Raw genomic sequence first — 23,957 nt, forward strand, 5'->3', positions numbered from 1 at the left:
CTACAACGTCACGTAGACCTAAGAAGCAGGGTTTTGAAGTGGAAGTGGTAAGAAAATCAGGAACACAGCAGCTCCACCTCCTAAAAACATTTCCCCAGAGACAATGAGTTTTTTCTTGACTTCTTAATATCAAATGGAGTTTACTGACAATGATTTAGCTAGGTTCTTGAATGATTTGGTTTAATCCCGCAGCCTCAGTTAAAAAACAACCTTGTGTTGTTATATTGTTTTCGTCTAAAAGAAAATTGATTGTTAAAATACATTTTCCAAAAGAATTAATTTTTGTAAGAAAGCATCCCAGTTGTAGATAGGCAATGTACCCAGATCCAAAGAAGAATTGGAGGACAATTCATGGCTGTGGTTGGCAGAATTGTGGCCCCTGTATTAGTTTGCTGAGACGGCCGTGACAGAGCACAACAGACTGGGTGGCTTCAACTACAGAAATTTATTTTCTCACAATTCTGACGGCTAGAAGTGCTAGATCAAGGGGTTGGCAGGGTTGGTTTCCCCTGAGCCCTCTCTGCTTAGTTGTAGATGACCATCTTTTCCCTGTCGTCACATGGTCTTCCCTCTCTCCATGTGTGTCTATGTCCCGATCTCCCCTGCTTATAAGGAGACCAGTCATATTGGGTTAGGCCCACACTAATGACCTAATTTTAATTTAATTACCTCTTTGAAGGCCCCATCTCCAAACGTAGCCAGAAGGTACTGGTGGTTAGGACTTCAACATAAATTTGGGGGGACACAAAGGGTCCTTTTGACCCTTGCCCCTTGAATCACATCTATGAATATGGCAAAGGCACTCTGTAATTAAGGTAAGCTGTAATTAGGGTAAGAGATCTAAAGATAAAGAGATTATCCTGGATTAACCATGGGTACCCAATCTAATCCCATGAGCTGGTAGAAGAAGAGAACTTTCTCCAGCCAGAGGCAGAAGTCCGGGAGGTCCTAAGCATGAGAAGGTTTGTTGAACCGTGCTGGCTCTGAGAGCCCACAGGCAAGGACAGAGGGGGCCTCCAGGAGGACAGGGTGGCCCTCAGCTGACTTCCAGCAAGGAAATGGGAACCTCAGTCCTACAACTGTGAGGAACTGAATTCAGACAACAACCTACAATAACTTGGAAGCGGATTCTTTCCCAGAGCCTCCCACCAAGAACCCACCCAGCCAATGACACCTTGATTTCTGCCGTGTGAACCCTGAAGCAGAGAAACCATTTCAGTCTTGAGGCAGCCAAGACTTCTGACCTACAGACTGTGAGATAGTAAGTTTGTGTTGTCTTAAGCTATTAAATTTGTGGTGATTTATTACAGTTAGCAACAGAAAACAAATGAACAACAAACTGAAGAGTCAGCAACTTAAGGAAAAATACATTCTAGAAATTAAATCTACAGGTGACTTTAACTTAGAATGAGCCAAATAATAAAATAAACCAAATAAAGTTACTAGTACAATTGAAGGTACCTTGGGAAATGAACCAGGATTTCTTCAAAGCTCTGTTGAAGAATCAGAAAATTAGCAGAACGACCTCCTGAGTTGGAGCTAAATTCTGAATGGTTGTCAGTAACTGTGAATGATTCCTCTCCTGACAAGTAAAAATCAATGTCTGGGAGTCTGAATGCATAAATAATTCAAATACACATCTCTTCTCTCACCTTCAACAAGAAAATAAATTGTACAATTATAGCTACACTGAAAAGAATGTTGTGAAACTCTCACACAATGTCTGGCACAAAGTAAGATTTTAGTAAATGTTTATTATTATCAGCATTGTTACCTCATTTCATTTGATTGGCATATTCCTGAGAAGTAAATATTAAAAGTAAAAGATAATTTTCTATTGACTTAGCATATAACATAAGAGAGATTTTTCGGACTGAATCCGAATTGTTTTAAGATTTGCGCCCTAGAAGCCGCAAGCCCAAGGAACAAGCCAGCTGGCTGAGTGCGGGATGTAGGTTCATTGAGACTTACTGACCGGGGAGAGTCTCCGGTGGCGGCCGCAGTGGCAGCGATAGGCCCCAAGGTGGAGGAGAAGCGAGGTTATACAGGTCCCACAAAACAAAGAATGATCCGTGGGAGAAAAGATCTGGCGGGCCCTGCAGGCCTGCTCTCGTGCACACTGTGCCCCAAGAAGCCAGTAGACCTTGCAGGCTGGCCAACGTACAGAACTGGCTGTCTGCTAAGCAGCGTTCCCATGGAGCCAGGGGACCCTACTGCCTTGCCTGGTAGCTTGTCTGCCTGTGGGCCAGGTCCTTACAGAGATAATCTTATGGGGGGGGGGGGGGCGAAGCCAATACTGAGATTTAAAAAGTCACAAATAAAAATACAGAAAAACATTAATAGTAATATTTTTATTATTAAAATATTAATAAAATATTGTGATTAACATTTTCATGTTACATAAAATGTCACATCTGCTCTATCAAATGAGATAAAGAGATTTCTGAAGGAAGAGCCTCAAACTCCAAGACCTTCCGGGGCCAGGCAAGTAAAATAAATGTATGAGGTGAAGGGGTCTAAAGATAACAGGAAGTGATGAAAAATTAACAACAGGACAGTATCCACCTTGCCTGAGAGCATTTTAATTCAACTTCCTTTAAAAGACTGCTGTTCCAACAAAACCTGTTTGAGGACCATCGTGCAATTTTTTTGCTCCCTTCATTTCCTAGTCCTGTCTACTTTCTCAGGTTATAGACCATCACCTTCTCTTAGAGCGATCAAGAGTACACACTTAGAAGTTTTACAATATTGGAGGGAAGAAGACAGGGAGGGAGGGAAGGGAAGAAAGGAGAAAACCCAGGAGAGAGGAAGGAAAAGGAGAGAAGAGCATAACGGCCCTCAGAGTTACGGAGAACAGATGACTAAGATGAGAGGCAATGGGGGAAGAATTGTCTGTATTTGTCAAGGGCCTGCTCTAATCGAGGCCCTACTCTAGTCAAGACCATCTGTTAGGAACTGTGGGATGGATGGAGTCTCTAGGCTCAGCGAGCTCACAAATCTCTGAGGAAGATAAGGCACAAGTGGATTGAGTGTTGAGATTGGTCTTGGAGCCAGGCAGGTAGAGGTTAAAATCGGATTTTGCCACTGACCAGATGTACAGCCTTAGGCAAAATTAATTAACTTCTCTAACTCTAAGGTCCCCTTTGGTAGCCATTGGGATGATTCTTATACATACAGAATATTTAAATAGCAATTTAACACAATACAAAAGATGTCACAATACATGAATTATTATCAAGTTAATTGTAAAGACAATAGTGACCCTGAGATAAAAGGGAGACATCTTTTCCAGGGAGATAAACATATAGACGGGGAGAACCTGCTGGTTTCTTCAAAAGGGCCAAGTCAAGGGAGGAGCTAGATCCCCGCGGATTGCTAGTCTTCACTGAGTTTAGCACCAAAAAGTGAAGTTTAGATATGTTATGGCACAGGCTAAGTTATTGTAACAAAGAAACCCCCAAACAGTGGCTTATTTATGATAGGGGTTTATTTCTCTCTCAAGAACAGTGATCCACGGCTAATTCACCATATTCGACAAGGCCTTCCAAGCCTGGGTCAAAGATCACCATATTCGACAAGGCCTTCCAAGCCTGGGTCAAAGATCAGCTCTGATCATGGCCAAGAATCAGGAAGGAGGAAAAGGAGAAGGTGAGACACTCCTCATCCTTTTATGAATAAGACTGGAAAGTGGCACGTGTCACTTTCACTCACATCCCATTGGTCACAGAGCCACAGAAGTTGGTAATGACAAAATTGTCACAGGGATATGACATACAGTATGGGGAATATAATCAATAATGTTGTAAAGATCATGTAAGGTGCCAGATGGCACTGGACTTATCAGGGGGATCACTTCATGGGCTGTGTAGATGCCTGAGCACTGTGCTATACACCTGAAGCTGAAGTAGAATACTATTGAATGTCAACTATAATTAAATATACATATATAGTCATGGGATGTAAAGTACAGCATGGGGAATATAGTCAATGATATTGTAACAGTTATATATGATGTCAGAGGGGTAGTAGATTGGGGGGTTATCGCGTTATAAGGGGTATAAATGTCTAATTATTACACTGTTTTGTAAACCTAAAACTAAAAAAAAGGGAAACAAAGGTGTGTCCTCATCCACCTTATTCACCGGATCCAAAACTGTGCGACATCTGGTTCTTCCCCAAAGTCAAAATGACCATAAAAGGAAAACGTTTTGAATTGACTCAGGACATCGAGGCAGCCATGACAGTACAACTAAAGTCACTCACAAAAGAGCACTTCCAGAACAGCTTCAGAAAGTGGCAAGAACGATGAGATAAGTGTGTTTGAAGCGAGGGGAAGTATTTTGAGGGAGATTAGTGGCAATGTAATTACTGTAATAAATTTTAAATAATAAAAAAATTTACTGTAATACACTTTTTTAATTAAAAAGAAAAGCTTGAAGGGAGACTGGGAAATGTAGTCATTAGTCCAGTGGCTATGTGTCTAGCTACAACAAAAAGTAAGAAGATGGAAATGGATGTTGGGAGACAATGAACGATCTTTGCCATAGAGAGACTAATGGGAACCCAAAATTGTAATGAGCATTTTAAGGAATAGAAAGAGGAAGTTTGCCGTCTGTTTCAGGTGGGTAAGTAAACACAGCAGAGTCAATTACACCACAGGGACATTTGTTGTGAGACGACAGTTTATTTATCTTATAACTGAAACTTTGGTTTGTTTTTTTCCGTCCTTGTTTCTCCTTAGGGAACTCAGGTATCCCGAATTGGATTACTCATAATCCCATGTCATAAAAAACAGACATCATTAATACAAGTCATGGCCTACTTTTATTAACTAATTTATTTATCGGTTTAATTAATTTTTTATTAAAACCAACATGAATGTACATCATCCACCCCATATCTGTGAATAAATACATGAAAGGGTGCTAAGTGAAATTTTTATGTAGAAAAAACACTGCAAGAAAGCCAACCAAAATGAATAGTGATTTTTTTTTTTTTTTTACTAATCACTAGAGATTAAATGATGAGCAAGAAAATCTATTTGCATAATGGGAAATATATTCAATGGTAGTTATCCAATTTGTAGCATGAAACAGGTAAACCAGGGCAATAGCACCCTTTGTATTTAAACAGATAATCTATTCAGATACATAGCAGATACTGGCATGGCAGCCAGCCTTCTTGCTGCACTTTCACTCCAGAGTGTTTTGGTTCTCATTTTTGGGGTGATTGTGGGGAGCCATGGTTATAGCTAACTATGCTTAACCTGTTTCCTCCCCTGAGGCAATTGTCTCTGCCTGCACCTGGAGGGTGCTTGTAAGCTGCTGAGGAATGTGGTAGGAGCGGCCAGTTCCCGGACACAGAAGACTGATGTCTATCAGGGCAATTGATAGGATAATTACTTTTGAGAGTTTTAGTGATTTTGTATCCTCTATGTAAAAGTTAAAGAATTTACATTTGCTAAGATAATGCATACTTTCGATGCTAAGTTGCACGTACTCAAACTGCTTATATTGGTGCAGTAAAATAAACTGGGTGGCTTCAGCATTGACTGGAGTCCGATCGATCGCATCATCATTTATGTGAGAGTGTCTTTTATTTCATTCCCACTCCCCCATTCGGGAACTGATCGACTTGTGGCGGCTGGCCCGTCACAGGTGATATTCATACGACCATTCAAGTTCCCATGGAACTTTGCTTTCTGGCTGTAAGATAATCTATTTATCATTTATATTTCATCCTTATTACTAAGTCTTTCAACCTTATCACCTTAGTTTTGGTGGTAAATTCCTAATTATTTAGCTTTATTAACTTAGATTTGATTCTCCATAGCGTTTTTTCCAGTTTTATTGAGAAATAATTGACATAGATCACTGTATAAGTTTAAGGTGTACAGCATGATGGTTTGATTCACATATACTGTGAAATGATTACTATAATAGTTTCAGCTAACATCCATCTTCTTACCGTGTTTCACTGAAAATAAGACCTAACTGAAAAATAAGCCGCAGCATGATTTTTCAGGATGACATCCCCTGAACATAAGTCCTAATACATCTTTTGGAGCAAAAATTAATATAAGACCCGGTCTTATTTTCAGGGAAACACAGTATATAGATACAATAAAAAGAAAAGAAAGAATAAAGAAACGAGGCAAAAATGTTTCTCCTTGTGATGAGAACTCTTAGGATTTATTCTCTTAACAACTTTCCTATATATCATACAGCATTGTCAGCTATAGTCATTATGTTGTACATTACATCCCTTGTACTTATTTATCTTATAACTGGAAATTTGTACCTTTTGACCACCTTCATCCAATTCCCTCTCCCCTCACCCTTCACCTCTGGTAACCACAAGTCTGATCTCTTTTTCTATGAGTTTGATTGGTTTCTCTTCTTTCTTTTGTCTTTTTCTTCCGTTTTCTTTTCTATTTTTTAAGATTACACATATAAGTGAGATCACACAGTATTTGTCTTTGTGTATCTGACTTATTTCACTTAGCATAATGCCTTCAAAGTCATAATGCCTGTTAGTATGTCTTCTTTAGAGAAATGTCTGTTCAAGTCCTTTGCCCATTTTTTTAAATTGGTTATTTGTTTTTTGCTATTGAATTGTCTGTTATCTTTATATATTTTAAATATTAACTCCTTATCAGATTTATGTTTTGTGAATATACATTTCCATTCCATACCTTGTCTTTTCACTTTGTTAATGGTTTCTTTTGTTTGCAGAAACTTTTTAGTTTGATGTAGTCCCACTTGTTTATTTTTTACTTTGTTGCTTGTGCTTTAGGTGTCATATCCAAAAAGTCATTACCAAGACCTACGTCAAGGAGCTTTATTCCTATGGTTTTTTTTCTAGGAGTTTCATGATTTGAGGTCTTACATTTAAGTCTTTAATCTATTTTGAGTTGATCTTTGTGAGTGGTGTAAAGGGTTCAGTTTTATTCTTTTGTGTTTGAATATCCAATTATCCAGCACCATTTATTGAAGTGACTGTCTTTTCTATTCTTGGGTCCCTTGTCAAATATTAGTTAGCCATACATGTTGGGTTTATTTCCGTGCTCTTGATTCTTTTCCTTTGGTCTATTTGTCTGTTTTTATGTCAGTATTGTTTTGATAAATATAAGCTTTATAATATAGCCTGAAATCAGATGTGTAATGCCTCTACTTTGTTCTTCCTTCTCAGGATTTCTTTGGGTATTTGGATTTTTTTGTGGTTCCATATAAATTTTAGGGGTGTTTTTTTCTACTACTATAAAAAATGCCAGTGGAATTTTGACAGTGATTGCACAATGGAAAATATATTTAATAGTAGCTATCCAATTTGTAGCATGCCTAGTAGGTAAACCAGGTCAATAGATGGCTTTTGGTAGTATTAACATTTTAACAATATTAATTCTTCCATTCTATGAACACGGGATTTCCATGGCCCACACTTATTTACCACTTTATTTGTGGTTTTTTTTTTTTTTTTTTCATATTATATTGAGCACATCTAACTGCCCTCATTCAACCCAAGGAACAGAAGATTAACTATAATTCACGTTTATCTATATGTCCCTTCTCTATCCCAAATCCTACACTTCAAAGGTAACCACTATCCCATTTTATTTTTATCATTTTCTTACTTTTTAAATAAAATGTAATCCACATATACATGTAGGCCAAATAATATATTAAATTTTAGTTGTTTTGAATTTTACAAAAATTTTAATATACAACATGCTTTCAACTTTTAGAAATAATTTAGCTGGGTGTAGGGTCCTAGGTTGGCAGTTATTTTCTTTTAGCACATTGTATCGATATTGTTACCGATTGCTGTGCACAGGCTTAATTTCAAGGCTTGATATGCAAGACACACCAGCACAAGCCAGAGTGAGGAATTAAAGAGTTTTGTTACAAAGCGAAAGTAGAGAGAGTACAAGGAAAAGCTGGGGAATATATTATCATACCACCAGGGCCCAGTCAATTAGAGTCGCAGAAGCAGCACCGGCTCGTCATCAGCACGGGCAGAGTGTCTTGCAGCAGCAGAGGCAGCTCGGGGAACAGCTGTGCCTGCCCCTGTTTTGGGGATTTTAAGGACTTTACTAACAACAGTGGCAAGGAGCCAATAAGCATACGTGTCAGCAACACAAGGAACTGGTCCCGGATCTTAGTGGAGCCAGGGCCAGTCTTTGGTACGAGATTAGATGTGCTGGAGCCTGCGAAGGCCAGGCTCCCCATCCTGTACTTTTCTTGGTCCTTGGGAGGGTAGCCAATCCTCCCAAGGCCAAGCATGTATCCAAGTCACTGTGAGAGTTTACACCCCCAAATGTGCCCAGGCAGACATTCATATATTCTATCCCTTATAATTCGGCTTTGGGGCTGCGTGGGGACATAAGCATAGTTTACATATCGATTTTGAAGTGTGAATGCAGTGTACACTTTTTGTATGCGATAGTATATCTAACAGTTACACATACATAATAACAGTAAAATGCTTACAATGATTAATAGGGGAGTAAATATTGCATTGAAATACTTATGTGCAGTGGTGCTGGTGAATAGGAAATCATACAAATGGTGATTGGAGTCTTGGGTTATAACATGTGAGAGGCCCTTTAATTGATTACTGACACTGGTAGTCATAACCCATGTTCAGCGAGGGACTGGGCATTATGATCTAGGTGAGTTTGCAAGAGCTGAGAGTTCTGTAATATCCGAGCCAAGGACAAGTGTATATAGGTAGTAGGAGGCTGTAGCCACTGGGGGATCCAAGTAAGGGATACATCATCCTCTCGATCGGGAGTTAAGTAGAATACATCACCGTTCCAGTGGAAAACTCGAGATGCCGCAGACATCCCGAGAAAGGGGAGGGTAATCCCATAGCGGCTAGTTCGGTAGGATTAGAGCTAGCGAGGCATATATGCTGTGGTTCTATTTCATATAGGACAGAGAAATTGGCTATGGGAAAAATCGTTAGAGTACATAGATTGACAGAGTAAGAAAGCAAACAGGGTTTCATTATTTGAAATAAACCATTACATGCAAAGCCTTTATCTGTAGGCATGCAATCTGTAAGCTTATAAGTATTATTATTATTAGGACCTATATGGGTGCCTTCAATGTGTGGTTGTAAAAAAATAATTACCCTTGATAATGGGTAGAACATGCAAATAGCATAGCAAGTTAGTTATTATGGGTATATAACAAGTTACAGTGTTGCTACACCATCTAGATGTGCACGTGATATTGGATTTGGTGTTTGCTACCCAAATATACTTTGGAATGGGGAACATAGATCTCCTCATGTGGGAGTCTCCTTGTGTTAATACATGCTGTGCTGTTTCCTTTTGGATTAAGGTATATAATATTTGTAAGGAACATTTAATCCAATCAAATAACTTACTGATGTTAAGTTCCACCATATAGGTGTCTATATTAGTGGTATTAAAAATTTGTAGTATTTGGTTTTGGTATTTCAGGGTATTGGAATGGGGTGTAATAGTAGTGGGTAACCTTGTGCATTTAGGGTGACTGCCTCAGCTGTATCTGAGCCGGTCTGCCGAAGGCAGCTAGCCAAGGCTTTTAGGTCAATGGAGTTGGCTATACCAAACTGAGGCCACCCAGCAGGGTGTCATACCAGGCTCGGTGGCGACAGTTACAATCAGGTAACTCAGGAAATGAAATAGTGAAATAGATTAGGTGTTTTCTAGCAGCGACGGAGACATTATGACAGGTATGTGGTATACGCACAAGTTGGAGAGTGTCATGTTGAGGCCGCGTAACAGAAAGCCAGAGAAAATCTCCCCCTATGGTTCGGTTTTCAATCGGAGTTGCATTGCTGCAGAGAATAAATTGAGAAGTTTGTACAGAGAAGCTATGGTTATATGCAGACTGGGTGTAAAGGGTTCGCATCCTATTTGGCAGTGTGGTATCTGTGTCCAGTTACTTCCAAAATCAGCACAAAAGTCAGTGAAATTCGTGGAGCAACATGATATGTTTACATGGGCAGTAATAGTCATATTAATGGGAGGGGGTCCTGAGAACACAAAGCGATATGGATTATTATCACCTATCCATCTGGTGAGATTTGTAGCAGCTACAGTCTCATTGACGATAACACACCGTTTGTTGGCTTCACAGGTGTAATTGTCTTGTTTGCGTGGTACGGTTTTGTTTTGCCATGTCCAAATGAACTGAATAGGGCTTGTCTCATTGGAGAGTTGTACAGGAATACCAGGGGTCCAAGCTTCAACCGGGAAACAGGTCCAAATCAGGCCGCCAGAAATCAGGAACTAATTTCGTAAAAACAATTGGTTAGTAGGATACATTTCAGGTTGATCTTGCCCAGGGAACATGACAACTGCTACATTGTTGTCTCCTTGGGCTATGACCTCTCTGGCTCTTGGAGGGACTGTGGTGTGTCTTCTGACCCAAACTTTAGTGTCTTCAACATAATCTGTTGAGCCAAAACCACCACACCGTGTGGTGATTTTGGGAGGAGTGTCTAATTGCTCCCAAAAGTCAGTCGAGGCACATGGGATGATTAATATTTGGGCAATCCTTGTGCCCGGAAGAAAATGTAAAGTTTCCTTAGAAGCATTATGTAGTAGGATTTTTATTTCCCCCACATAATCTGTATCAATGACTCCAGCTTTAATTTTTATCCCGTTTTGTGCCAGACTGGATCTGGGAGCTATTTGGCCATAATAGCCTTTGGGAATCTCAATTCCAATTCCAGTGGTGACAGTCTGACTGGTATTAGGATCTAATCATATCTCTTCAACGTTATGGAGATCGTGTCCAGCAGAGGCAGTAGTGCCTGTGTATGGAGCCTGAGCATTTGGGTGGACTGCCCACCACCACAGTGTTGGGAAAGTGTTGACTTTACGTATATGCAAATTTTGAGTCACCATTCGAGATAAAGGAGTACCTCCTGTACTGAGAGCATGATTATTGAGTTGTTGTAGGGCTGTAAAAAGATGATCTTTCCACTTGTAATATAAATGGAGTCCAGCATAGCAGCCCATTTTGCATAATTTTTCTTTTAACAGCCCTTTCATGCGCTCTATTAGACCAGCTTCTTGTGGATAGCAAGGTATATGATAGATCCACTCAATGTTGTTTTTCTCACAATAGTTAGTAATCTCTTTCCCTTTAAAATGGGACCCATTGTCACTTTGAATTTGTAGAGGTGTTCCATAATATAGGGTAAGAATATCAAGAGTCATAATTGTATTAAGTTGCATGGCACGCTTGTATGCACAGGCGATCAGAACTCCCGAATAAGTGTCTACACAGGTGCAAATATAACGACACCCTTTGGAGAGGAGCAAGGGCCCAATATCATCAATTTGCCAAATTTGAGCTGGAGCCTGCCTCCGCAATAATTTTCCACTGACTATTTTTGGTAAAGGGTGTCTTTCATCTGATTGACAGGTAGTACATTGTTTTTTAGTGCTCTTTAAATCTGACAGAGGAATACTCATCTCTCTGTCCTATGCTCACCTGTGCATAGCAGCGGGGCCAGCATGTCTTGTTTTTTGTTGGATCCATTGGGCAAGTGCCAGTGTTTTGTCACTTAAAGGGAACGCTCTTCCCTTTCAGCAATTTCAGCAATTGCTGTGAGGCGATCCACATCAGCGTTAGACTCACGTTCCACCGAGGTTTTCTTAGTATGTGTATCTACATGAAACACAGAAAGGTTAGTGATCTTTGCAATTTTCCAAATTTTTTTTTATGTGTCAGCACCCCATAGATCTTTATCATAGATCTTTCATTGATTTTTTTTTCCCACCAGGGCATCCATGTGCCCAAACCTTTGGCTAAAGCCCAAGAGTCAGTAAAAATGTGGCACTGTCCATCCTTTTCAAAGTTCATGGCCTGATAAGTGGCCTGCAATTCAGCAAATTGGCTGTTTTTACCTTCTCCACTAGTTTCTAACACCATTTTGGTGACAGGGTTATAGGCTACAGCCTTCCAATACCAAGTATTGCCGATATATTTGGCAGAGCCATCAGTAAACCAGGCATGTCTCTTTTGTTCAGCAGAAAGGGAATTATATCCATGATTATATACTACGGGAGATTCAGTTCTTTCGATGGCCATCGGTTGGAAATCATCATTGATGATTGAGGCCTCAATAACTAACTCATGTAGAGATAATATTCCAGATGGGTCTGTTTTGGCTCTATTTTGTATATACAATTTCCATTTGATGATACTTGCGTCTTGGGCATGCCCAATCTTATGGGATACCGGGTCACACATAATCCATTGCATAACAGGAATTCGGGGCCGTAAGGCCACTTCGTGTCCTACCATTAATTGTTCAGTTTCAGTTAATGCCCAGTAGGCTGCAAGTAGCTGTTGTTCAATGGGAGTATAATTGTCCATCCTCTGGTAATTTTCGGGCCTGAAATCCCAGAGGGACTCGCCTGGCATCCTGCTTTTGCCATAAGCTCCAGTTAACATACCCGGCATCTACAGTAACCATCAATTCCAAGGGTCCCTCTCTTATTGGCCAGAAATCTAAGGCTGCCTGGATTGCAGCCTTTGCTGCTTCAAATGCCTTATCCTGCTCAGTTCCCCAGTCAAATTCATATTTCTTCCTAGTAACTCTGTACAGAGGTTGTAAAATCTGACCTAAATGAGGAATATGATTTCTCCAATATCCAAATAGGCCTATACATTTTTGAGCCTCTTATTTATTTTGGGGTGTTGCAAAGTCTAAAATTGTCTGCCAGGCTTGCGGAAGGATGGCCCTATGCCCAAAATTCTAATGTATTCCTAAAAACTTAGCTTCCTGGGCTGGCCCTTGGATTTTGTCGGGGTTGATTTCCCAACCTTTCCTTTTTAAATGGTCTAAAATCTGCTCTAAACAATACCTCACAGAATCGTCAGTGGAAGCTTGGATCAGAATATCATCTATATAATGAGTGATCAAGACCGAGCGGTGGAGAATTTTACATTCATCCAAATGTTTGGCAACTACCAGTGGCAAATTGTGGGGCTGTGTTTGTAGCCCTGGGGCAATCTAGTAAAAGTATATTGGTGTCCCTGCTAAGTAGAGACAAACTGCTCCATTGGGATGGATCAATGGGGATAGTAAAGAAGGCATTAGCCAAATCAATAACAGCATACCAAGTACCAGGATGAGACTGAATATATTCAATTAAAGTAATAGTATCCGGCACGGCAGGAGTCAGTGGGGGAGTGACCTTGTTCAGCTCCCTATAATCTACTATTATTCTCCAAGACCCATCTGACTTGTTTACTGGCCAGATTGGATTGTTCCACGCTGAAGTAGTGGGAATCATTACACCAGCATTAACATAGTCCTTAATAGTTTGTGTTACTTCATTATACCCACCAGGGATACGATACTGTTTGCACGTAATACTCTTTGTGGGCTCAGGGAGATGAATGGGGTCAATGAGCAATTTGCCTACCATAACAGAATGTATTTGCAGAGCTCTGATTGCAAAATGATAAGTCCCATCTTGTAGTTTAAGGGACATTCCCCTTAAAATATCAATGCCAATTACATACTCGGGGATGGGGACTACTACTACCGAATATTCTCGGCAGGGCAAATTACCTATGCTCATTATCACCTTAATTTGTTTGCCTGGAATTTCATGGCCACCAAGACCTGAGATAGTAATTGGGGTTCCTCTAAATTTGGCTGGGTTCCCATAAATCAAAGAGGCCTCCACTCCAGTATCCACAAGTGCATTAGCCGCTGTGGTGGACCCATTTTTCCAATGTAGTGTTATTTGTACATGAGGGCGGTAGTCCCTTCGGTGTAGTTCCTTAATTTGTGGGATACCCGAAGCTTGGCCTCCATCCTTTTCAAATTTGCAAAGGTCCTCAAAAGGATAAAATCCAGCGGGTGGAGCAGAGGGCGAAGGAACCAAGTGTGTGGTAGATCCTGTTTCAGTTTTTTGTACTTCCGCTCGATTGGCTCACTTTACTTTGTCCCGATATAACTGCCACATGTCTTTGGTGGGAATGTCATCCAATTTGTTTGGGCTCATCCCGGCCTTTAATAAGGCTTGAAACATTTCTTTTCGGGAGATCTGATTGTTGTTAATGGATCCACGGGAATTATTGGACTTTTCCTTATTGTCCACAGCATCCTGCTTTTTGTTATTCCATTCTCCCATATCTCCTACCTCTGACATTTTCTCCAAGACTTGCTCGACTGGCTGCCTAGTTTCTGCTAATAGCAGAGTCATCATTAAATGTTTGTAAGTAGGACGGGCAGTTAGCACAATTAGATTGCGATGGGAGGCAGTCATGGGGCCAGCCAGGTATTGATCAGCCACCCCTGATATATAGCATAATTGCCATTTTCATTGCTTCCCCTTCAAACGGTGCATGCCACCCCTTAGAGTATACCAGGACCGCGTTTCTGCAGGCCAAGCAGTGTCAGTGGCTTATTGTGTCGTACACCCTGTGGGCTGCTAACATTAATAAGGTAGTCATTGAACCTCCTGGGTGTTGATGATCACCCCGTCTGAACAAAGGCGTTGGTAGAAATGGTGATGAAGCAGGAGCATCTACATCATCTATACTAATGCCGCCTGCCCCAGTATCAGCGATTCTGATCATCCAGTCAAGCAATTTCTCTCCCGATTTTGGGGAAAATTTAGATGAGATGTCATTAATTTCTTGTTGGGAGAAGTCTTCATTAATTAATAAAAATTCCTTTTGTCCATTGGAGATCCGCTCCTGCCTAAGCTGTAGAGGCTTAGCCTGCAAAGCAGGGTGCTGTTTTTCCTCATCATATTTCCTTGCTTCCTCTTCCAAATCTCCCCATTCTATATCATCATCAGTATCATCCCAAATATCTCTGTCCCATTTATCAGGGTCCCAATCAGCATTGGCCTTGGGATCACCGCATGCACCTTACGGGGATTCACTCTACCTCTGCTTTTCTTATATTTGTATTGAGCACACCATACAGCGGCTTTCTCAGCTACTGTTTGATAGCCACGGGCCTGATCACCTAGAATATAATTTTGACATTGTAGCATGGCCATCCTGCTTTGCAAATCAGTATTTTCTTTTGCCAGACTACATTTTTCTTCAATTAAGGTATTAACACGTTGACACATGCAGCGATAAGCAGTAAGCAGAATCCACCCTCGCCTTGTCACGGCAACTGATTCTCCCCCTTTTTCTACAGGGACCGTCCTCAATAGCTTGAGCAACCAAGGGGGGTCAGCAGTTTGTAATTTGCTGTCCCAGTTTTCACTTAAACCAGTCCCTATTGCTCATTCCTTCACCAACGAAGCAAATTGAGGATCTTCCCATCCGGGAATATCACAAGTCACGCAAAGAAGCTCACTTTTCTTTTTAAACAGGGGCATTGTTTCGGTGGTCGTGCGTATCCTGCCGACTATGCCAATTTTTATCGATATTGTTATCGATTGCTGTGCACAGGTGTAATTTCAAGGCTCGATAGGCAAGACACACCACCACAAACCAGAGTGAGGAATTAAAGAGATTTATTACTAAGCGAAAGTAAAGAAAGTACAAGGAAAAGTAGGGGAATATAATATCATACCACCAGGGCCCAGTCAATTAGATTCGCAGAAGCAGCCCTGGCTAGTCATCAGCACAGGCAAAATGTCTTGCAGCAGCAGAGGCAGCTCGGGGAAGAACCGTGCCTGCCCCTGTTTTTTGGGGAATTTTAAGGACTTTACTAACAACAGTGGCAAGGAGCCAATAAGCATACATGTCAGCAACACAAGGAACTGGTCCTGGATCTGGGTGGAGCCAGGGCCAGTCCTTGGTAGGAGATTAGATGTGCTGGAGCCTGCGAAGTCCAGGCTCCCCATCCTGTACTTTTCTTGGTCCTTTAGAGGGTAGCCAACGCCCCCAGGGCCAAGCACGTACGCAAGTCACTGTGAAAGTTTACACCCCCAAATGCTCCCAGGCAGACCTTCATATATTCTATCCCTTACACACGTTTATAATTCCACTGGATTTTGGTTTCATTTAGAAGCCTATCTGTTGCTCTTCTGAATAAAAAGACTCTCAACTGCATTTTGAGAATCTATTTTAGTATTTGATGTTCAACAGAATGAGTACCATATGTCTAGAAGTAGATTTCCTCTTATTCATCCTACTAGCAATCAGTCAGGATTCTTGAATCTGCGTAGACATTTTTCTTCAGCTGTGCAAATCCTTAGCTATTATCTCTTCAAATATGCTACCCAACTCTCTTTCCTCCCTCCTTTTTCCTCTCTCACTCTTTCTGAATCAGAACATCTTATTATATCATTTATGTCTCTTAATTTCTAATCCATATTTTTAAACTTTTTGTTTCTCTGTGCTACATTCTGGATAATTTCTTTTGATTTATCCTCTGGTTAAGTGATTATCACTTGATCTGTGTCCAATCTGTTACCCAATGCCTACTGTATTTTTAATTTCAGATACTGAGTTTTCTATTTCTAGAAATTCTATTTGGCTCTCTTTGAAACATATGAGGTTATTTTCTGTGGTTTCCTGTTCCTACATAGTTATCAATGTTATCTTCTATATTTATTTAAATGTAGTAATCAAAGGAAAGTATGACACATGCTGCAATGTAGATGAACCTGAGGACGTTATGCTAGGTGAAATAAACCAGTCTCAAAAAGACAAATACTGTATTATTCCACTTTACTACTCTGAATATATCATACCCAGATTTATCATATATCATATCCAGAGTAGTAAAATTCATAGAATCAGAAAGTAGAATGGTGGTTGCCAGAGGCTGGAGGGAAGGGGAAATAGGGAATTATTTTTTAATGGGTACAGAAACTCAGTTTTGCAAGAAGAAAAAGTTCTGGAGATTGGCTGCACAACAATGTGAATGTAATTAACATGTTGAACTGTACACTTCAAAATGGTTAAGGTGGTAAATTTTATGCTATATATATTTTACCACAATTAAAAATAAAACTAAAGAGTAATGCAAAAAAGTAGCAATCATAATTGTTTCATAATCTGGTATTCTTGCAGTTCTGTTTCTATTGTCTGTTATTTCTGTTGGTTCTCACTCACAGTGACTTGTTCATTGTTTGCTTTGTTATTTTTTACTGTGTACTCGTCACTGTCTCTGAAAAATTACTCCTGAAGATTCTTTGAGGACCAAGACAAACATGCGTTCTTCCACAGAGGATGTGAGTTTGCTTTTGCCGGCACTTAGAGACACCTCCAGTTTGGGACTACTTTAAACTAGATTTATGACTTAAAAGTTTTTTTGAATGATTCATGTAATTTAGGCTACAAATCTACAAAAAGGCTATATGATTATAATGTCTCAAGGAATTTCCCCTCCCCCCATAAATTCAGTGCACTACTAAGTTAACTTTCCTTGGAATCTCTTGGGAGAAAGCTCTGGGGGCAAACTTACTTCTGATTCACCTTTAATCATATCTCTTTGGGGGGGGGGGTCCGTGACTAATATAGGGAAGGCCTTCAAACAGATTCCCCATCTTGGAAGACCCTGAGCTTTGATTTCATTTGTTCTTACTCTACAGAACTCTCTCATAAATGAAATTCAAGTTTGGCCAGATTGGCAAACATCCTCAGAGCAAAATTGATTTCCATGCTTGCTTACCTGTTCCAGTTCTTGAACTCCTATAGACTTTGGCTTTCTACCTCTTACCTCCCACCTTGTCAGCACTTCTGTGCCCTTAAGAATATTTTAAAACTATTTTATCCAGCATTTTTAGTTGTTTTTAGCAGCTTGTTGACCCCAAAACCCTAACCAATCAGAAATCCCTCTACTTTTTAAATTTTTCCTTTTCATTGTTTTCTATTCTATTTATTTTCTTCCTTCTATTTTTTGTTGTTCTTATTGTTATTGTTTTTCCTTAACTTCTTGAGTTGAACACTTAACTCATTATTGCTTTTTCTTTTCTATTACAAGGCTATTGTATCCTAAGGCTCTCAATTTTCCTTAAAGTACAACTTTCGTTGTATTCCTTAAGTTTTGATTTGTAGTGGAGGAGTGATTACTCAAAGTCCCCTGTTTTCATCAACTCCTCACCCCAGCAGGGCTATCCTGCTGCCCAGAGTTTTCCCCTGACACCTGCACTCAAGGTTAAATAAGTGCTGCCAATTTTCCCCATGAGGGGGCAGCAATGGTCGCCCAAGGCAAAGCTAGGAAAGATCATTTAAACTACCTTTTTCTGCTGTGTTTTCACACCCTGGCTACATATGAGAATCACTATGAAGTTTTGAAAAATTCTGATATTTGGGACCCACCTAGAAAATGTTCTAATTGGTCTGAGATAGGGCGTGGGCCTTGTACTTACAGTGATTTAATGTGAAGACAGGTTGAGAACCACTCCTGTATGATCTGCTTGCTGCCACCAGACTGCATCCTCCCTCCCCACTCCCACTCCCAATCAATTGTAAACAGTCTTCTGTCTTCCTAAAGTTATTTCCCGGTTTCATATATTTCTCTGTCGTTTCTCCTTTAGGACTGGAGGCAGACACCCTGGTAATTTAATTTACCACATGAATAGGAAGCAGAATTCCCTCTTATATTGTTTGTCTCCACAGGAATTCTCAGCATGAGACAGAAACACTGGTGTGGGATGACCACCAAAACAGGCACCGTGTTAGCAGGGGTTTTTACCATCGTAGCCACTGACATGTACCTCATCTTCGAACAGAAGCCACTGAGGAGCAGCAATTGCACTGAGGTTAACCAATGGAATGAGAGCGTAATTCTCCTGATATGTCAGTTCCTCATCTGTTGGAGTTTGAATATCGCCCTCTTCCTGTCTTGCATCACCACCATCATCAGCTGCTTGCTCATATCCTCAGTACACGCCCAGATGTGCAGGGGCTTGGTGATCTACACCATCTGGATCTTCTTCTTAGAAACTGTAAACATCGTACTACAAATCCTTACCAACAATGTCACCAGCACTGGGAGGTCAGAGTCATGCGCTGGTTTGGCTTGGTGTCCCGTATATTCATGCACTGTTTCTGGATGTTCTTTGTCACTGCTTATGCCCACATAATCTACAAAAGTAAAGCCCAGGGAAATATAATTTTCTACAACAGACGTGTTTCTGCAGGCAGTAGAGAGTTCCCACGGCGGAAATCAAAGATAATCAACTTTACCCACCACTACAATGAATAATGTTGGCCCTTTTCTCTCCCGTGAGCGGTAGATCTCCCAGGTTCTCATGGTAGTTCTGTTTCGATCTCTTTCATTTTTGCTGGTCTGTTCAAGTAGAGACCCTACCGTCACCCTTTTGGCCAATGTGGAGAGAAATCCTGCTCACTGAGGATGGTTACTTAAAGGGCATTGTTATTTATCAAGCACTCCTGGAGTTCTCCTTCCTTTTCTGGTCAGTGCCACCTTCCTGGTCAAAGTAAAGAGGGAAAGCCAGTGAAATGAAGCGAATTGCAGTCAGGGAATCCTTTCACCTCGGTATGTCTTCATCAGCCTTCAACCCAGAGCTCTCTAATGTAACCCTGGGACAGGGGTATCTGTATGTGTACCTCAGGTTGCATAAAGGATTCTGTCGGTGACTTTGTGCTGTAGTTTTTCTCCCTGTGTCCTCTCTGCTATATTCCAGATAAGTAAAAGAATAAAAATAGAGAAAAATATTCTTCCTTTTCTGTTTTGAATGCCCTTCTTTCCAAATTTATTAAATAGAGCAAAAGACACTTACTTGGTTAATCAAAAGATACTTGCTAAGCTTCTCTGTGTCTGGACACGAGGAGGATGCAAGAAAAGTGTAAGATTTGAGGCCTGACTTTGAAGATTTTGCAGTTATGAATCACTTAGTCAACCATATGAAACAGTACAAGATTACACATTATCACAGATCAAGAAACTTCACTTTGTGTTCAGGTTTAGAAACTGTCAGAGCAGCTTAAGCCAGGATAGAAGACAAATTGAGCAAACTTCTACTTCAAACATTCGATATTATTTTAAGTGTTTATTTAATAGCTTTCTTGAGGCATAATTGACATATCATAACACATAACATTTAAAGTATATAATTTGACATAAGTATATCCCAGTGAAACCATCACCATGATTGAGTTCATGAACATGTGTGTTACCTGCAAACGTTTCCTCAGAATCCCCGCCTCCCGCCCCTCCCTGCGCTCCCCACCCCACATCACAAGGTACTGATTTGCTGTCACTCTAGATTAGTTTGCATTTTCTAGAATGTTACACAAGTGAATTCATACAGTACGTACTCTTTTTTTGTCTGGCTTCTTTCGCTCAGCCTGATACCTCTAAGATGCATCCATGTTGTTATGTATGTTAATAGTTTGCTCTTCCTTGCTGAGCAGGTGCCATGGCAGGAGTGTACCACAGTCTATGTATCCATTTGCCCAGTGAAGGGCATGTGTGTTTGCAGTTTGGGGCCATTATGAATAAGAACTCTATAAGCATCTGTGTACAAGACTTTGTGTGGACTTAGGATTTCATTTATCTCGGGTAAACACCATTTTAACTTTTTTAAGAAACTGGCAATATTTTTTCTACAGTGGCTGTACAATTTTTCATTCTCAGTGACAGTATATGAGAATTCCAGTTTCTCTATGTCCTTGCCAGCACTTAGTACAGATGATAGATAAGTTTTCAATTTTAGCCATTTTGATAGGTGTGTAGTGGTATTTCTTTGTGGTTTTAACCTGGGTTCTCTAAGGACAAATGATTCTGAGCATCTTTTCATGTGCTCATTTAGCTCCTTATATCTTTTTTGGGTAACGTGTCTCTTCAAATTTTTGCCTATTTTTAAAAATTGGGTTGTTTGTCTTTTTATTGCTGAGTTTGTGGATTTCTTTCTATTCCCCCGCCCATTTTTTAATTGTATTGGGGAAAGGGAACAAGATTTTGTTAGGGAACAGTGTGTATTTCCAGGACTTTATTGGGAAATAGTGTATATTTCCCAGGACTCATCAGCTCCAAGTCAAGTTGTTGTTCTTTCAATCTTAGTTTTGGAAGGTGCAGCTCAGCTCCAAGTCCAGTCGCTGTTTTCAATCTAGTTGCGGGAATCGAACCAGCAACATTGTTGCTGAGAACAGGTGCTCTAACTAATTGAGCCCTCTGGCCACCCGGGAGCTCAGCGGCAGCTCGTTGTCTTCACTCTAGTTGCAGAAGGTTCAGCTCATTGGCCCATGTGGGAATCCAACCGGCAATCCTGTTGCTCAGAGCTCATGCTCTAACCAACTGAGCCATCCGGCCGCCCTATATTTTCTAAATACAAATCCTTTATCAGATGTATGACTTGTAAATATATTTTCCAGTTTATGCTTTGTCTTTTCATTCACTTAACAGTGTCTTTTGAAAAGCAGAGATTTTTAATTTCAGTGAAGTCCAGTTTATCAACTTGTTTTTTTTAATTGGAATAATTAATTATTCTGACAAAAGCACAAAGTATGGAAAATTAGTGTACTTGAATCATTTCAGAGAGTAGACAAAGCTTCACACTAGCAGATTTTTGTTTTTAGCATCTTTGCACAGAAATATTCAGAATAAAGGCAAATGGCAGGCCAGGCTCTGACCACCTATGGTGAGTGATTCCTCTGACTTAGGGTGTGCAGCTCACAGAACAGTACCGTCTTTTGGGTTTTTTTCCTAGTTGTGGAGGGCGCAGCTCAGCTCCAGGTCCAGTTTCGTTACTAGTTGCAGGGGGCACAGCCCACCATCCCTTGCGGGAGTCCAACTGGCAACCTTGTGGTTGACAGGACATGCTCCAACCAACTGAGCCATCCAGGAGGCAGCTCAGCTCAAGGTGCCGTGTTCAATCTTAGTTGCAGGGGGCGCTGCCCACCATCCCTTGCAGGACTTGAGGAATTGAACGAGCAACCTTGTGTTTGAGAGCCCACTGGCCCATGTGGGAATCGAACCAGCAGACTTTGGATTTAGGAGCATGGAGCTCCAACCGCCTGAGCCACCGGGCCGGCCTATAATCCATTTTGAGTTGTTTTTTTATGTATGGTGAGAGATATAGATCAAAGTTTACTTTTTGCTCCTGGTTTTCTAATTGTTCCAGCGCTAATTCTTAAAAGATTTCCTTTCTCTACTGAATTGACTTTATGTATACGTACACACATGCCTCTTTCTGGACTCTATTTTACTACATCGACCTATTTGTCTATCTTTATGCCAGTGCCACCCTGTCTTGATTACGGCAGCTTTACAATAAGTCTCTAAATCATATTCCTCCATCTGTATTTAAAATTGTCTTGCTGATTTTCGAAATTGTTTTGGCTATTCTAGGTCCTTTGCATTTCCATATGAACTTTAGAATCAGCTTAAAATTTCTATTTATAAAACTTCTGCTGGGATTTTGATTGGGATTGCGTTGAATCTATAGATCAATTTGGGGAGAATTGACATCTCAACAATATTGAGTCTTCTAACCCATGGCAATAGTATTTCTCTCCATTCACTTAAGTCTTTTTTGACATATCTTTGTAGTTTCCCATATACAAGTCTTTGACATCTTTTGCAGATTTATCTCTAAGTATTTTATATTTTTGATGCTGTTGTAAATGGTATTATTTCTTAAATTTTAATTCCAACTGTTTGTTTTTAGGATATAGAAATACAATTTTTTGTTTGTTTGTTTTTTTGTCTATTGTACCCTGCTACACTGCTAAACTCGTGTATTAGGTCAAATATTGTTTTTGTAGATTCCATCAGATTTTCTGCATAGTCAGTTATGTTGTCTGCAAATAAGGACAGTTTTACTTCTTCCCGTTCTTCCCTTATTTCACTGGCAGCACCTCCAGTACAATGGTGAGTAGACGTAGTGAGATGGGACATTATTGTCTTGTTCCTTATTTTAGAGGGAAAGCACTTAGTCTTTCTTCAGTAAGTATGTTAGCTATAGGCTTTTTCATAGCTGTTCTATATTAGGTTGAGGAAGTACCCTTCGATTCCTAATTTGCTGAATTTTTAAAAATCAGGAATAAATGCTGCATATTCTCAAATGCTTTTTTCTACACGTTTTGAGATGATCACATCGTCTTTATTTTTTTTAATTATTAATATGGTAAATTATTTCGATAGATTTTTAAATGTTAAAACAGCCATGATATTCTTGGGATAAACTGTTTGGTCATGATGTGTAATTCTAAAGTGGATTAGATTTGTTAAATTTTGTTTAGAATTTTTGTATCTATGTTTATGGGAGGTATTTGTCTGTAGTTTATTTATAATGTCTTCATCAGGTTTCGGTATCACAGTAATGCTTTCTTCATAAAAAGGAGTATTGGTTCCTTAAATATTTGGTAGGATTCAACACTGAAACAATCTGGACCTGGAATTTCTTTGTGGAAAGTTTTTAACTACGAATTAAATTTTTTATAAACAGATAAGGGACTATTGAGATTATCTAGTTCTTCAGTAAGCTTTAGTAGTTTGTGTCTTTTAAAGAAATTATTTTATCTAAGTGGTCAAGTTTATTGCCATAAAGCTGTTCATAATATTCTCTTGTTATCCTTCTAATATCTGTAGAATGTATAGTGAAGTCATTGCTCTCATTTCTGTTATCCATTTGTTCTCTCTCTCTCTCTCTCTCTCTCTCTCTCTCTCTCTCTCTCTCTCTCTCTCTCTTTCTCTCTCTCTCTCTCTCCCTCATTAGCCTGAATAGAGGTTTGTAAGTTTTTAATGAAACCAGCTTTGGGTTTCATTGATTTTATCTATTCTTTTTCTATCTTATGTCTCCATCTCCACTGATCTCTGCTCTGATATTTATTATTTTCTTCTACTTACCTTGAGTTAAATTTGTTCTTCTTTCTATACTTTCTTAAGGTAGAAGCTAAGGTCATTGTTTTAAGATCTTTCTTATTTCTAAGATAGGCACTTAGTGCTACTTAAATGGCATCACACAAAATTTGATGTATTGTGTTTTCATTTTTGTCAAATAAAAATACTTTCTAATTTCCTGTTGATTTCTTCTTTGAGCTATGTGT

The 23,957-nt window shown here is 39.9% G+C and overlaps 1 pseudogene; it reads left to right on the forward strand.

Annotated features, from left to right (window-relative positions):
- The first annotated feature begins 18,571 nt into the window (after positions 1 to 18,571).
- On the forward strand, positions 18,572 to 19,370 carry LOC109439818 (transmembrane protein 217 pseudogene; annotated as a pseudogene).
- Positions 19,371 to 23,957: the final 4,587 nt, after the last annotated feature.

The sequence above is a fragment of the Rhinolophus sinicus genome, chromosome 2, assembly GCF_057876585.1.
Source record: "Rhinolophus sinicus isolate RSI-liver-muscle chromosome 2, RSI-T2T, whole genome shotgun sequence".
Classification (NCBI taxonomy): Eukaryota; Metazoa; Chordata; class Mammalia; order Chiroptera; family Rhinolophidae; genus Rhinolophus; species Rhinolophus sinicus.